Genomic DNA, 14,626 nt, shown 5'->3' on the forward strand with positions numbered 1-14,626 from the left:
AGTAACACCTTTTATTTTAACACTGTTACTCCCATCACTGGTGTTCAGCGATGCCATTCTGCATGCGTTGGTTGGAACCAGTGCTTATCTGACTTCCTGTTGTCTTTCTATCATCTCCAACCAGTCTGCCCATTTTCCTCTGACCTCTGACATCAACCAGACATTCTGGTCCAGACAAACTGCTGCTCGCTGGATATTTTCTCTTCTACAGACCATCCTCTGGAAACCCTGGAGATGGTTGTGTGTGAAAATCCCAGTAAATACTCAGACCAACAACCATGCCACGTTCAAAGTCACTTAAATCCCCTTTCCTCCTAATTCTGATGCTCAGTTTGGACTTCAGTAAGTCGTATAAATAGATAAATTATGTAACAATGTTATACACAGATAATAATATATCCAGTGGAATTATAAAAAAATATTATGTTCAACAAAATATGTACTTTCAATTTTAAAAAAAAGTATTGATAACATATTTTTAAAACTATTAATTAACCACCTGGAATAGATTATGTTGACAACAAGCTTTTGAAACTGGTTGCCAACTTCGTTTCTCCTCCTATCTGTCATAGTTAATCTGTGTTTCACCTGCTCTGTTTGTCTACAAGAGTGGAAAATGGCCGAAATTATTCCCCTGCTGAAGGACAAAAAATGACAGTTTTCTGGTTCAAATTGACGTCCTTTTAGTATTTTATCTACGTTAAGCAAGATTATGGAAAACATTGTGTATAAACAAATTGCGAATAATTTTTTTAGAATGGGTTATATTGTCAACATGCTTATAGGAAAGTTCAGTCTTCGACCACGGCCCTGGCTCAGATGACACATGATGTGAAAAACATGCACAGAAATTAATGGTGTTTTTCTGCTGCTTTTGATGCTATCAGCCATGAAATGTTGATTAGTAAACTTAAATGTTATGTCTTTGAACGATCTGCTTTACCATAGTTATTTATCAAACAGGAAACAGACTGTCTTTTTTAATGTCTGTTATTCGGATATCAGGGCCATGAAGTATGCTGAGCCACAGGGTAGAGGTCTTGGTCCTTTGTTATATAGTATATATGCAAATGATTTACCATTTTTTTTGGCAAACGCTGCCACAGTTTGCTGATGGCCTAACTTTATATTCATCTTCACCAACAATCATTGAACTGAATAATGTCCTTGATGCTGTTACAATCTGTAGTCCAATGAGTGAAACGAAATCACCAGCTCTGAAATGTAAGAAAAAACAGCTGCATGGTTCTTGGTTCTTCTTATTTAATCAGTGATAACCCACAACTGAATCTGTATATTGATGGTATGCTTCTTTAGCAGGTACATGAGGCTAAACGTCTGGGCATCATAATCGATGCTAAGCTAACATGGAATACACATATCACCAAAATGACAGTTAAATTGGGTAATGTCATATCCTCCATTAAAATAAATTACCCAAGCACTTATATTATTACCTTAACTATTGCCCAGCAGTCTGGTCCAGTGCTTCATCTAAATTAAAAAATAAAATTCAGATGGTTCAGAATTGAGCTGCACGCCACTAGGGTGTAATTACAGTTACAGAAATGCAATGAAACCTAAATTGGTTGTTAAACGTAGATTAATTTATTCACTGTTAGTAATTTGTACGAACATAATTGTAACTACAACCTCTTCTAAACTATATTTCAGTTTAGACTTTCACAAAGATAAACATGATTTTATGGCTAGTCATGCTGGTGCCAATAACTTTTATTAAGAGTTTATTTAGAGGAATGTGTGAATGGAATTCACTTCCAATAAATATTTCATCTTCCAGCACTAAATCCAATTTCAAATTATCACTAAAACAGTACTTTCTAAAGTCACTATGATATTATAAGCTAGTCATGCTCCACATGGTTTTGTTTGTAGCTGTGTTATAATTATCATAATATTATTATTGAAATTATTTTAGTAAAGTAGTGAACTGATGCTAGTACTGTGCATGCTGCTACAATATTTCCAGAGTTGCCGTCTTTATTGATATAATGATGATGATGATGATTGTTGTTATTATTATCATTATTGTATTATTAAAGTATGCATGCATACCTGCTTATTGATGTAGCACCTGAATCCATTGTCTCGTATTATCATGATAAGCCTTTACATTTGTTGTTGTTTTTGCAGGAATGATTATAATATATGACGAACTTCAGGAAAAACAGATGCAGCTTTTTGCTTCCACTAATGGAGATCCTAATAAAATGAAAAGAAATCTTCACCACATCTACGTGACTAAATGCTGCCGTGTGATTGGCTGATTAGATATCTGTGTTAACGAGCAGGTGAACAGGTGGAGCTGATAACGTGGATTTGTTCTCAAAATTTTATGCATGAGCTGCAGAAGAAGAAATGATGACGTATAACTGTTGAAGTTTGCATTGAACCGTCTTGTTTTCAGCTGTGTTTAACTTCTGGCTTTTTGTTTAGTTACCAGGTTAAGAACAACTCGATAACTTTACGCATTAAAAAAAAGCCCCATCAAAGTTGCTTTTCAAAGCTTCATTCAGTCATGTGGAAAGAGAAAACAAGAGGATGTGCTTTCATGTGTCAACAGCCTACAGTTTAGGTATTTAAGTTTTTACTGAGATGATGATGGAGACACAGAGGGGTCCTCAGGTTGGCTAATGCAGGTTTTACAGCTTCGTTGTAACTGTAAATACAATTAAATCCTTGCAAGCAATAAACCAGAGTTTATCATTTTTCTTTAAAAACTTGAATACATAAAAAAGTTCTATTCCCACTTGAATAACTGATTCTCCTTGTGCTCTGTACACCCACTACCATATCAGTAGGCTGATCTTAAATCTTCTTGTTATATCACACATTTGGACCTGCAAGAACCTTATCTCACCTCTTTTTCCAGAAGTTAGAGAAGACTTTGTAAAGCCCTTCCAGTTTTGGAAGGGCTTTTTACTTCTCTCCATTACTGTCCTTTTTTCTGTCTCCTCCGGTCAGGTCCAGCAAGATTACATAAATTCCATAATACCAAATGAATAAGATAAAACAATATATTTAAATGAGTAAAGACATTGAAAATGAGATTATCAAGAGGAGCCTTGTACCCATAAAGCTCCTCTTGGCAAAGCAAATTTGTTCGGCACGACACAGCAGCCAGACCATCATTCTGCTGCCACCATGCTGGACAGGACAATTTAGAAAAAACAGCAACATTATTGCACAGGTTTGTTGCCATTTTTATCAGATCACAAGTACAGAAATGAATATTTTACGCATATATTTTAGATTAGGTTCAAAGACATTTAGAAAACCAATCAAAAGCAGGCTGACTTTAATTCCCGAAGCTCTTCAGTGACACAAATAAAGTCTTGTGTTGAAATATTTAGGAAAGTGCAAATACATGTTACGGCGTATCAACACAAGGACATCCGTCTGCTTTTGGTTGCCTGGGAATGAGACTCATTATTTCTGCTCTGATGCTGATATCACCACTCTGAACAGATTCAAAGTACCAGCAGGAGTGTGTGTTTAAAACAGCTCAGGAGAATGAAAGTGAGCCTTGAACGTCGAACATCTCAGCACCTGGCCCAGTGATTGTGAAAGGAGTGGTATTGACCAGACGGCATGATGAGCCTCCCACTGATATGAAGTGCTCATTGTGTTGAAAAGCAGTTAAAGTCTTTCTTATTTCCTTTGTAACCTTTACTCACCAAAGGAGAATCCACTGCTGTTTTCTGGATATGTTCACACACTCCCACGTAATCACACCTGCATGCACTTTCAGACAGAAACCAGACTGATTCTGGTTTTGGTTCTGGCTCCGTTCTGCAGTCTCAGAACCGTAGTGCTTTCTGGTGAACCTGCACTCTAAGAAAAGTCTGTAAAAATAGGGCCAAATGTACCATGAAAATTCAGTACATTTTCTTTTTAATTTGTCAGTAATTTTCCTCTATTGGTTTAAAACATGCATCAGACTCACTAAATATATGGAGTTGTCTGTTCTGGAGACATATAAAAAAATAAGTTAAAAATAATAGTCAACAAAATGAATGCTGATAACATGACAGATCAGATGGTGCTTTGCATGCAAGATGTTAAACTCTGAAAACTTCAGAGATCATCCTTACTGTCAATTTCTGCAATATGTGTCAGAACATGCAGTTAAAATGTAAAATTTGTTCTTTTCCAGCCTGCAGTGCAAAAACATACAATCTGAGAACAACACATAAAATGGATTTTTTTCATTTTCAGGGTAAAAATTCTGAAACCAGTCCTTCTAAACTGAACAAAAATAGCAACACAATCACTTATTGAAGCAAAGCTGGTTTGGCCGCCAGCTGCAAATGTTAACCTTTTTTCCTGTGATGAAGGAATCCTGAAATGTGACTTCTTGAAGCTAACATTAAGAGTTGGTTAAAAATGAATAAGTCAGCTCCTTGCTGAAGTGCTGCTGCAGGTGCTGGCAGTTCAGAGTGTATTTTCAGTGTTTCCATATCTCTCCTGCCTGCAGCTCAGAGCTGTATTTCATGTCACTCTGCCTGGATATTCCCAGCGTGCATTCGGTGCCAGTGGTCGGCATGGTGACGCCGATGGCAGGCCTGAGCAGCGCCGTCATCCATGCTGATTGTCCGTCCGTGGCTGCAGGCACTCTGCAGCACATCCTGATGCTGATGCTGTTTATGAGAGCATCTGCAGTGAGTCTTTTGTTACCCACTTCCCCATCAAATCAAATGCCGTCTCTGTTGATTTGTCTTCCGTCCCGTCTTTCAGCAGCAGGAGATCTGCTTAGTTTCCTGTCGCGGAGGATTTGTTGCTGCAGATGTTAGCTGGACCACAAGCCTGTTTCAAGAACAAGCAGCTCTCGTGCTTTCAGCACACTAACAAGCTGAGATAATGATGACGTCTCCCAGTGGAGGGAGATAAAGGCTGGGTGCAGAGACAGCGCTGGTGGTTTGAAAAGAACACAATGTGAAGCACCAGAAGTCATCTAATGAAATTACATTTCAGCTTGTGTTTCTTACGTCTTTAAGACTCTGCCAGGCAGGACGGGGGTGAACAAACCTCCACTTCTTTACACTCAGGCTCTGCAATGTAAAGCAGGTGAGAAGGTGACTCAAATCATGAAGAGAACTTCACCCTCGAGTTATGAATCTCTTGCAAATAGTCTCTTATGTGGCATTTCATGACTAACAGGAGACGGCACACACACAAGAGAAATGGGTCACGGTATGATAGTGTTATCACTCCAAACAGCCACTACAGGGTGGAAGGGATTTGTCCTGCCAGACTAATAGTGAACAATAATGAGTGCAGCTACTTGGATGTATCAGTCATCACTTCCCTCAAAGACCCTCAGCTGGAGGATAGTTAGCCTCGCTTGTGTTTTTGTGTTTGACACATTTTAAGGTTTGAGCATGCATGTTTGGGATGTATGTAGATGGAGTGCTTGTGGGTGTTTGCAAGTGTTTGAGCAACTGTTACCGTGTCAATGTGAGACATGACGTCTGCTTTGCTGAGAAAATTAGGCACATGGAAACCTTTTTTTTTTTTTCGTTCTGCATGCATGTCTGTCAGGTGTTGTGTTAGTTTCCTGACAGAGTGTGACGATGCCTGTCGACAGCGATGAGCAGACGACGCCTCACAAGCCTGAAGAAAATCAAAGCAGTGGCTCGAATAGAGTAAAGAAATTAAGTAAAGCCAAGATTACAGAAACAAGCTGCACACAGGAGAAGAATATAAAGGCTCATCTCATTACTGACTTACAGCAAGAAAAGATCTTGTTATAATGAGATCCAACAGACTAAGGGGAAGAGAGCTGGGACAAAAAGACCATTAGAGCTTTTAGCAGTGCAGAAATTCAGTGCTATTTATGAGCTGAAAAGTTTTAATAGATACAGTATTATGGGGGAAAAAAGGTTTGTTGTCCAGCTTTACTGCTTTCAGTGCAAATACAACCCTGATACTGATACCGATACCTGGGGTTTAAGTATCTGTCGATACCGAGTACCAATTAAGAGGTCTTTTAAATTTGTCATTTAAACAAATGATATTTATTATAGACTTTGATGTATAAAACTGCTGTTATTATCATTTAATGCACAGGTTAATCTATAAAATATTAATTAACATATGAAAACAATGATTGCCACGGAACTTTTTAAATTATTGAGTATATAAACTAAACTAAAACAATTTCTATTAAAAAAAAATCTTGGAATTGGACTTACCATGAAGGTCTTTCAGATCGAACAGGAACTGCTCACCCTGGACAATAAATTTTGCCTGTTACTGCGATGGCTTTCTGGCTCTCTTTTGCAATTTCCTCAGATTTTTAAAAGCTTTTGTCAGTGTTTGTTGTTGCTGCAGTTCATTGTGATTGTCCTTTAAGTCAACAAACTCCTCGTGCCCTTTCACAAGATGGCAACATAGATGCTTTTAAAGCTGCTGGTGTTCGGGGTTATAGGAGAAGGGTTGCATCTAAAAGTTCCAGGATGGTAGATCTTGAGGACTGGACTTGGGCACCCTGATCTAGAAGCATTTGTGTCACCTCTGGAAACTTTAGCCCTGCATATGATGCATGTCGCTGTTTTACTAGCAGGATTTTCCAATGAGCAGTGATACCAAATTGCAAACTTAACGCTAATGCTAAAAGTTAGTACAACAGTGACTCACATGCAGCTTCTAACTCAAAACAATTGCCACTGCAAAACTTCCTGTGTGTGTTTGTGGTGGGGTTGGATAGAAAAAAAGAATTAAGATTCAGTTTCTGTGGTATTGGATGGAGTTCAGACAGAAAAACTCGCCGATCCCGATCCCGAGTATTTCTGATGCTGATATTGGTCCCAACCAAATCGGCCCAACTCTAATTGAAACTGAGACATTTTACCATTTCATGGAAAACATGAGCTCATTTTGAATGTGATGGCAGCAACACATCAGTAAAAAGTTGGAGCAGCGGCAACAAAAGGCTGGAAAAGTAATCACAAACAACTGGAGGAGCATTTCTATTCTACAGTCATTTAGCAGACGCTTTTATCCAACGCGACTTACATTTGAGAGCAAGAACAACACAAGCAAGAATTCAAACAAGAAGGAACATTATAATTAAGTGGTAGTCAGACCCAGTTGGACCCAGGTGCTGTCAAGTAGTGCTAGAGGCAATGCTAATTTATTTATTTATTGTAAGTTATTTTGTTTAAATACAAGATCACAAATTCATCAAACAATATCAACTTGGGCATAAGTGCACACAGCTTATTCAGTACTTGGTTGAACCAAAGAGCTGGACAAATCTTTCTAACTCATTCTGAGTAGAAGAGTTAAGCTAAGTGCAGAAATGCTCCTTAAACAACTGAGTTTAGCTTGCTTTTAAAAGTGGAGAGCGATTAGCAGCAGAGTGACATGAGTTCTTTTGGGCTGGTTGAAGGCCAGACGTGCTGCTGCATTCCGGATCATCTGCAGAGGTTTAACTGAGCATGCAGGCAGGACAGCCAGTAAGGAGTTGCAGTAGTCAATGCGTGAAATGACCAGAGTCTGGTCCAGGAGCTGGGCCATGTGTTCAGTCAGGTAGGGTCTGATCCACCTGATGTTGTAGAGAGCAAATTGGCAATTTGCATTTCAGACATTCTCCGCTTGTATTTGGCAGTAGAAACATTTTTTGTTTGTCTTCCACCACGATGTTGGGCCTGGGAAACACTAGGAAAGTGTCCTTGGTGGTGTTTTTAGTCAGCAGATGCTAAACTTTTTTCTCTACACATCTACATGTTAATAATCAGGTACATTTTTTGACATTTATATATGTCATCAACAATGAAATTAAAAAAATATCTCCAAAGGAAATTGTAAAACGTGTGAGATGTTTTGTAAAATATAAAATGTAAAAAAATGTATAATTATTTGTAAATGATGGAAGAATATTACATGTGGTGTACTTCTAGGATCAGTTTTAGATCCAAAAATGTTTATTACATATATTAATGATATTTGTAAAGTATCAGATATATTCAGGTTTGTGTTTTTTGCAGATGACACAAATATTTTTGTTCAGGTATGAAACTGCAGCAGCTTTTGCAGGTTGTCACAAAGAAACCACACAGACTAAAAAAGTGTTTTGATAGAAATTAACTGTCATTGCATTTGAATAAAACTAGTTTTATGCTGTTTGGAAATCATAAGAGAAATGTAGAAGTAAAATTAATCATTGAAAATGTAAATATAGAAAGAGATAATCAAGTTAAATTTCTTGGTGTGATCTTAGACACTCCTCCCTGAGCCGCCACTTTAGTGTAGTGGAGGAGCTTGCGTGTCCTGATGATTCTAGCGACTATGTTGTTGGGAGCTGCCCCTGGCAGGGTCACCCATGGCAAACAGGTGTCTGGGGGAGGGACCAGACGAAGCGCAGCTCAAAACACCCCCCGGTGCACTTGGTGGCCGGGCCTTTGCCCTTTGGGCTTACCACCTGCAGGAGGGTCCATGGGGGCAGTGTGACCTGGGCAGATGCCAGAGACAGGGACCCTGGCGGTCTGATCCTCGGCTGCAGAAGGTAGCTCTAGGGACGTGGAATGCCACCTCTCTGGTAGGGAAGGAGCCTGAGCTGGTGCACGAGATTGAGCGGTTCCGGCTAGATATAGTTGGACTCACCTCGACGCACGGCTTGGGCTCTGGAACCACTGTCCTTGAGAGGGGCTGGACCCTCTTCCAGTCTGGAGTTGCTCCCAGTGAGAGGCTCCGAGCAGGTGCTCATTGCCCCCTGACTTGGCGTCTGTGCATTGGGGTTTACCCCTGGGAACAAAAGGATAGCCTCCCTCCGCCTTCAGGTAGGGGGACGGGAGCTGTCAACTGATCACCACCTGGTGGTGAGTTGGCTCAGATGGTGCGAGGGGATGCTGGTCAGGCCTGGCAGACCCAAGCGTGTTGTGAGGGTCTGATGGGAACATCTGGCAAAGTCCACCATCAGAAAGAGTTTCAACTCCCATCTCCGGCAGTGCTTCAACCATGTCCCGGGTGAGGCAGGGGACATTGAGTCCGAGTGGGCTGTGTTCCATGTCTCCGTGTTGAGGCGGCCAGCTGCAGCTGTGGCCACAAGGTTGTCGATGCGTTTTGTGTGTCATGGGTTTCCACTCGTTGGGGCTTCCTCCGCCCCTTTTCCCTTATATGGATGTGAGGCGGATCCTATGATTAAGGCTGCGCAGCTGAGGAGAATCGGGCTCATCACGTCACCTGCATAAAGATTCGTGGCTGATCTTCAATCTTCGCTGGATCGTTGCTACTACTAGTGGTAACCAGCCGATTTCTGAAGACAGCTTCCTCGATATTGGTTTGGCGGAGAGAGCTCGGATAGCGCAGGTACCGCTGCCCGTCCCATGACCGCCTATGTCTTGGATGGCCGACCTATGGCCCAGGTAACGCACACTACTATTCCTGTCAGACTACAACTCTCCAGAAACCATTCAGAACTGATTGAGTTCAAGTTACTAAATGCACCAGACTCCCCCCTGGTTCTTGGACACCCCTGGCTGTCTCGCCACAATCCACACATTAACTGGAAAACTGGAACTATATCCGGCTGGAGTGTGAGGTGCCACCAGTCATGTTTACGATCTGCTTTGCCTTCCACTAGATCTACGGAGAGCGTGGGGAAGACTCCAGATCTGTCTACTGTTCCGACTGAATACCACGGGCTGGCAGAGGTTTTCTGTAAACACAAGGCCACATCTTTACCACCTCACAGGCCCTACGATATTGCCATCGACATATTACCAGGGGCCTCCTTACCCAACAGTCGGCTCTACAATATCTCCAGACCTGAGAGAGAGGCTCTCCACGAGTATATACAGGAATCGTTAGATGCCGGCATAATAAGACCATCTTCTTCCCCTCTAGCAGCAGGTTTTTCCTTCATTTCCAAGAAGGATAAAACCCTGCAGCCCTGTGTCGACTACCGAGGTTTAAATAAAATAACTGTTCGTAACAAGTATCCCCTGCCTCTTATTGACTCTGCTTTTGATGCTCTTTTAGGTTCCACTGTTTTCACTAAACTGGATCTCCGCAATGAGTATTACCTGGTCTGCGTCAGAGAGGGGGACGAGTGGAAAACTGCATTCAAAACCCCTCTGGGTCATTACGAGTCCTTGGTCATGCCATTTGGACTAACTAACGCCCCATCAGTGTTTCAGGCACTGATTAACGACGTTCTCCGTGATTTTCTGAACCGGTTTGTGTTTGTTTATCTAGATGACATTCTTATCTATTCCCAGAATCTGTCTGAACACAAGTCTCACGTCTGGCAAGTGCTGCAAAGGCTTTTGGAAGATGGACTCTATGTTAAAGCAGAAAAGTGCCAGTTTCATTCCACTACCATCAGTTTCCTGGGGTACATTTTCCTGAGCGGGTAGATGAAAACTGATCTGGAGAAAGTGAGAGCGATTCTGGAATGGCCCAGACCGGACACCGTAAAACAATTGCAACGCTTTTTGGGTTTTGCCAATTTCTACTGCCGGTTTATTAGGAACTTCAGCCAGGTTTTGGCACCGCTCACTAAACTTACGTCCCCCAAGACTCCTTTTCAATGGTCTTCAACCTTCAACCTTCAAAATAGCTTCAACCTTGACATTGTGGCGGTAACCTCCAAACTTGTATCGGCAGACTAAGCAGAGTGCAGCTTCGGCGGTCACCAAGGCAAAAACTCGGGCATGTGAGGAGTTTGGAGAGGCCATGGAGAATGACTTCCGGATGGCTTCAAGGAGATTCTGGTCCACCATCCGGCGGCTCAGGAAGGGAAAGCTATACTCAATCAACACTGTGTACAGTGGGGATGGGGGGCTGCTGACCTCGACTTGGGACGTTGTGAGGTGGTGAAGGGAATACTTCAAAGACCTTCTCAATCCCACCAACATGTCTTTTGGTAAGGAAGCAGAGTCTGGGGACCCTGGTCTTGGTCCGCATCGCCGGCAGTAAATCAGAATCGTTTCCAGTGCGGGCTGGACTCCGCCAAGGTTGTCCTTTGTCATCGATTCTGTACATAACTTTTGTGGACAGAATTTCTAGGCGCAGCTGAGGTGTTGAGGGGATCCAGTTTGGTGGCCTCAGGATTGAGTCCCTGCTTTTGCAGATGATGTGGTTCTGTTGACTTCATCGGGTCGTGATCTTCAGCTCTCACTGGAGCAATTTGCAGCCAAGTGTGAAGCGGCTGGGATGAGAATCAGCACCTCCAAATCTGAGACCATGGTCCTCAGCCAGGAAAGGGTGGAGTTCCATGGGGGAAACCCAGGACATGCTGGATGGACTACATCTCGCACCTGGCCTGGGAACACCTCGGGATCTCCCCGGATGAGCTGGTGAATGTGGCCGGGGAGAGGAAAGTCTGGGTTCCCCTGCTTACACAGCTGCCCCCGTGACCTGACTCTGGATAAGCAGCAGATAATGGATGGATGGATGGATCTTAAACCACAAAATCTGTTGGAAATGTAACCCCGCTAGTTTTAGGACCCAGTATTGCATTATTTTGTTGATCTAACTCAGATTAATCCGCCAGTTGTCAATCATCCCTATTGAACACACCTGTAGGTCAAAAATAGTAAACACGAAGCCTCATTGGTCGAAAAAGTTAAGCCCCGCCTTCCCATGCTCTTGACCGCCGAACTTTCCACAACAGCGTTAGACGCTGAGAGAGACTTGGATGGGAGACCGCTGTTGATACAAACTGAAAAGCTAATTGCCAAAAACCACCTATAAACTTGGGAAAATCGACCAAATATTCACAACAAACACCCTCGTGGACCTTGGAGGAAAGGACCCGAACGCTTGCAGAATATTTTGGAACTTGAAACTGACGCGATCAACACGGGTGCAGGGCGAAGCGGACCAAACCCTAACTTGAGAGCTGAATGTTAGAAGAGACCTGGTGAGTCAACTGGGGCTGGGATAAACTATTTAGCAGCTAACTGAGCAGCTAATGCTAACGCTATGCTAAAGCTAACCACGTTTTACATAGGAGGTGATGTACGGGGTTTCCCTCAGAGTGCACTTGTTTAGAAGCACTACGGTCATGTGCTAGTGTTATTTTAGTGCTGTTAGTTGAACCTTTATGTCCCAAAAAAGGGTTTAATGTTAATTTCGAAGTCATAAAACAGTAAAAGCTATTTTATTTGCCCTTGATAATTTAGCAGTGCGGCTGTAATGTAACAAGGCTGTCACAGCATAGCTCTAACATGCCGATACACTGACGTGCACTGTAAAACTATGCAATATGCGCATTTATTCATTTTATGACACATTTGGAAGATTTAAAACGAGACTAAATGTGGAAATATTTATTTTGGTTATAATCTAAAGATTTATTTTGGAAAAAAAGAAAAAACATTATTGGATTAAGTAAAGAATAAGATATATTGAAATATATTTGTAAATCAATTTATTTTACAAATTTATTTGTTTTGAACATGATTATTGAACATGATTATTGTTTAATATGTAAAGTTATGGTACAATAATTCATGTTAAAAGGACCATATTGTAGAGATTTTATTCACTGTAATTCATAGTGCATTCATGATTTCTGTCTAAAATGTGAACTTTTGATAAACGATTTAGCTGGGATTTAAAATATACATTCCATAAATAAGCTGTATTACAAAAATAGAATTGGAAATGAGTGTTAATGTTTTGTGCTATTACTATTTGGATTATAGCCTTACATTATTGAACATATGGCCATATAGTAATGTAGAAATGTGAACTTGATAAGCAGTAGCCCTGTTGTTTACAGGCTAGGTTTTTTGTGGGATCGTTGGATATGGAATTCTTCCTGACGAGGAAGATGGCGAGCCTTTTCCCTTGAACCGAACCAGAGCCATTCCAAGTTGGCCGTGAGAGAACTGGAGTTCTCCCACTACAAACTGTTACAACTGTGCGGTAGGACAAATCGCACCTCTCTCAGACTTTTGACTATTGGATCTTACTTGACTTGACTATTGAGCCGGCAGGACTTTACCGTATCTGAGCTCAGATAGGACACTGGGGTATTAATTGTATTTTTATTTCATTTCTGTATTCTTACATTTGAATGTGCACTGTTCTTTTCCAAGTGTTCAATACAATTTCAATTGAGTGCAACTTTATCTTTGAATCCAGTTTTCATTCGGCATTTTACACTACTTACCTTAGCCCTCCTACGAACCTAACGAACCTAACTATTGGCCCAATTCTCATCAAACACCTACTTACACATAAGTAACTATATCTCTTCCTGTACTTGGCTACAGAAACAACATTAATTGTGTTTGGGGGAATTTGGCATAGAGTATTGCCGTCTTGGGAAAAACAAGGCACATATTACACTTGAAAGCGCTGTATACCTTATATTGTACATTAATTTTACCGTACATGAGTTACTATGTAGAGGCGTGGGGAAATGCATACAAAAGTATACAAACAATAAATACAAGCAGAAAAGGTCCATTAGACTGATAAATAATGTAGGATATAGAGATGACACAAATGAACTATTTCTAAAAATACAAATTTCCAGATTTAAAACAGCACAAATAATGTTCAGAGCCAGAAATAATTTACTTCCAAATAATATTGAGAATTTGTTTTCAGCCAGAGAAGGAGGTTATGAGTTAAGTTAATTTAAAATGCAGCATGTCAGAACAACTTTAATAAGTTTGTGTGTGTCATTGTCAGTGCTAAAATTATGGAACAGCTTAACAGGTCAATTAAAGGAAAGTAAAAGCATAAACCAGTTTAAGAGAAGGTACAAAATGCAAATATTAAATAAATATAAGCTTGAAGCTTGAAGAACAAAGTTTAACGAAGGACGGGGATGATGGTGTGACAGATTTGGATGCCAGAAATATTCTGGTGTTTCATTTATTTATGTTTTCTTGGGAGGAGGGAGGGACAGGAGTGTGTACATTTTTTATTTTTATTGTGAAGTATGAAATAGAGTGTTAGTGTATTGTGGAAATGGAGTAGGGCATTATAAATTTATACTTCTGCCTACTCCTTTTCAGACATGAAATGGGAAAATGTAAATATAGTAAATATTGTAAATGAAATAACATGTTTGAAATAAACTTTGAAATGAAATAAATAAAATGTGTGTTCCATAAACTAGTGCTTTTTTTTTATTTAATTTTATTTGTTATATTTTTAACTTTGTGTGGGTTCTTGTGTGCTTTATTGTTCTGCAGGTAGATGAGAAAGTGGGTATGACTCATGTCTCATGTCCAAGTCTGGATGTATGGACGTCTATCCACTGCCCACCCAGCCCAGCCCAGCCCAGCTGGATGAGCAGGGGAATCAGACAGTGAGTTCTTTTGTCTAGTAGCAGCAGCTCTAAAAGAAAAGAAGGAAGTGAACCACCCCAGGGGCACTGATACATTCTTGAGAAGTAAGCAATCTGTCAACTTCTCCTGTCTAAAAATAAACAGCAGAAAAGGAAATGATATCTTACTTAACTGCATGTGTAAGAGTGTTATCATGTTGTTTGTTTGTCTTCAGACCACATACATGCTAACCTGAAGACATGACCACCAGTTCTGTAAAACTAAAGCAATAATAACCATGACCATATCTGTGTGGGTTAACACCATCTGAAAGGAAAGCGCTCAGACACCTTGAAGAGTATGGAGAC

General features: G+C 40.8%; 1 long non-coding RNA gene across 1 annotated transcript; it reads left to right on the top strand.

Annotated features, from left to right (window-relative positions):
* Positions 1-11,696: 11,696 nt before the first annotated feature.
* LOC121638519 lies at positions 11,697-13,106 on the top strand. Its single transcript, XR_006010034.1, has 2 exons — positions 11,697-11,890; positions 12,755-13,106. It is a non-coding gene; the product is annotated as an uncharacterized LOC121638519 (long non-coding RNA).
* The last annotated feature ends 1,520 nt before the right edge of the window (positions 13,107-14,626 follow it).

The sequence above is a fragment of the Melanotaenia boesemani genome, chromosome 4 (assembly GCF_017639745.1).
Source record: "Melanotaenia boesemani isolate fMelBoe1 chromosome 4, fMelBoe1.pri, whole genome shotgun sequence".
Lineage (NCBI taxonomy): Eukaryota > Metazoa > Chordata > Actinopteri > Atheriniformes > Melanotaeniidae > Melanotaenia > Melanotaenia boesemani.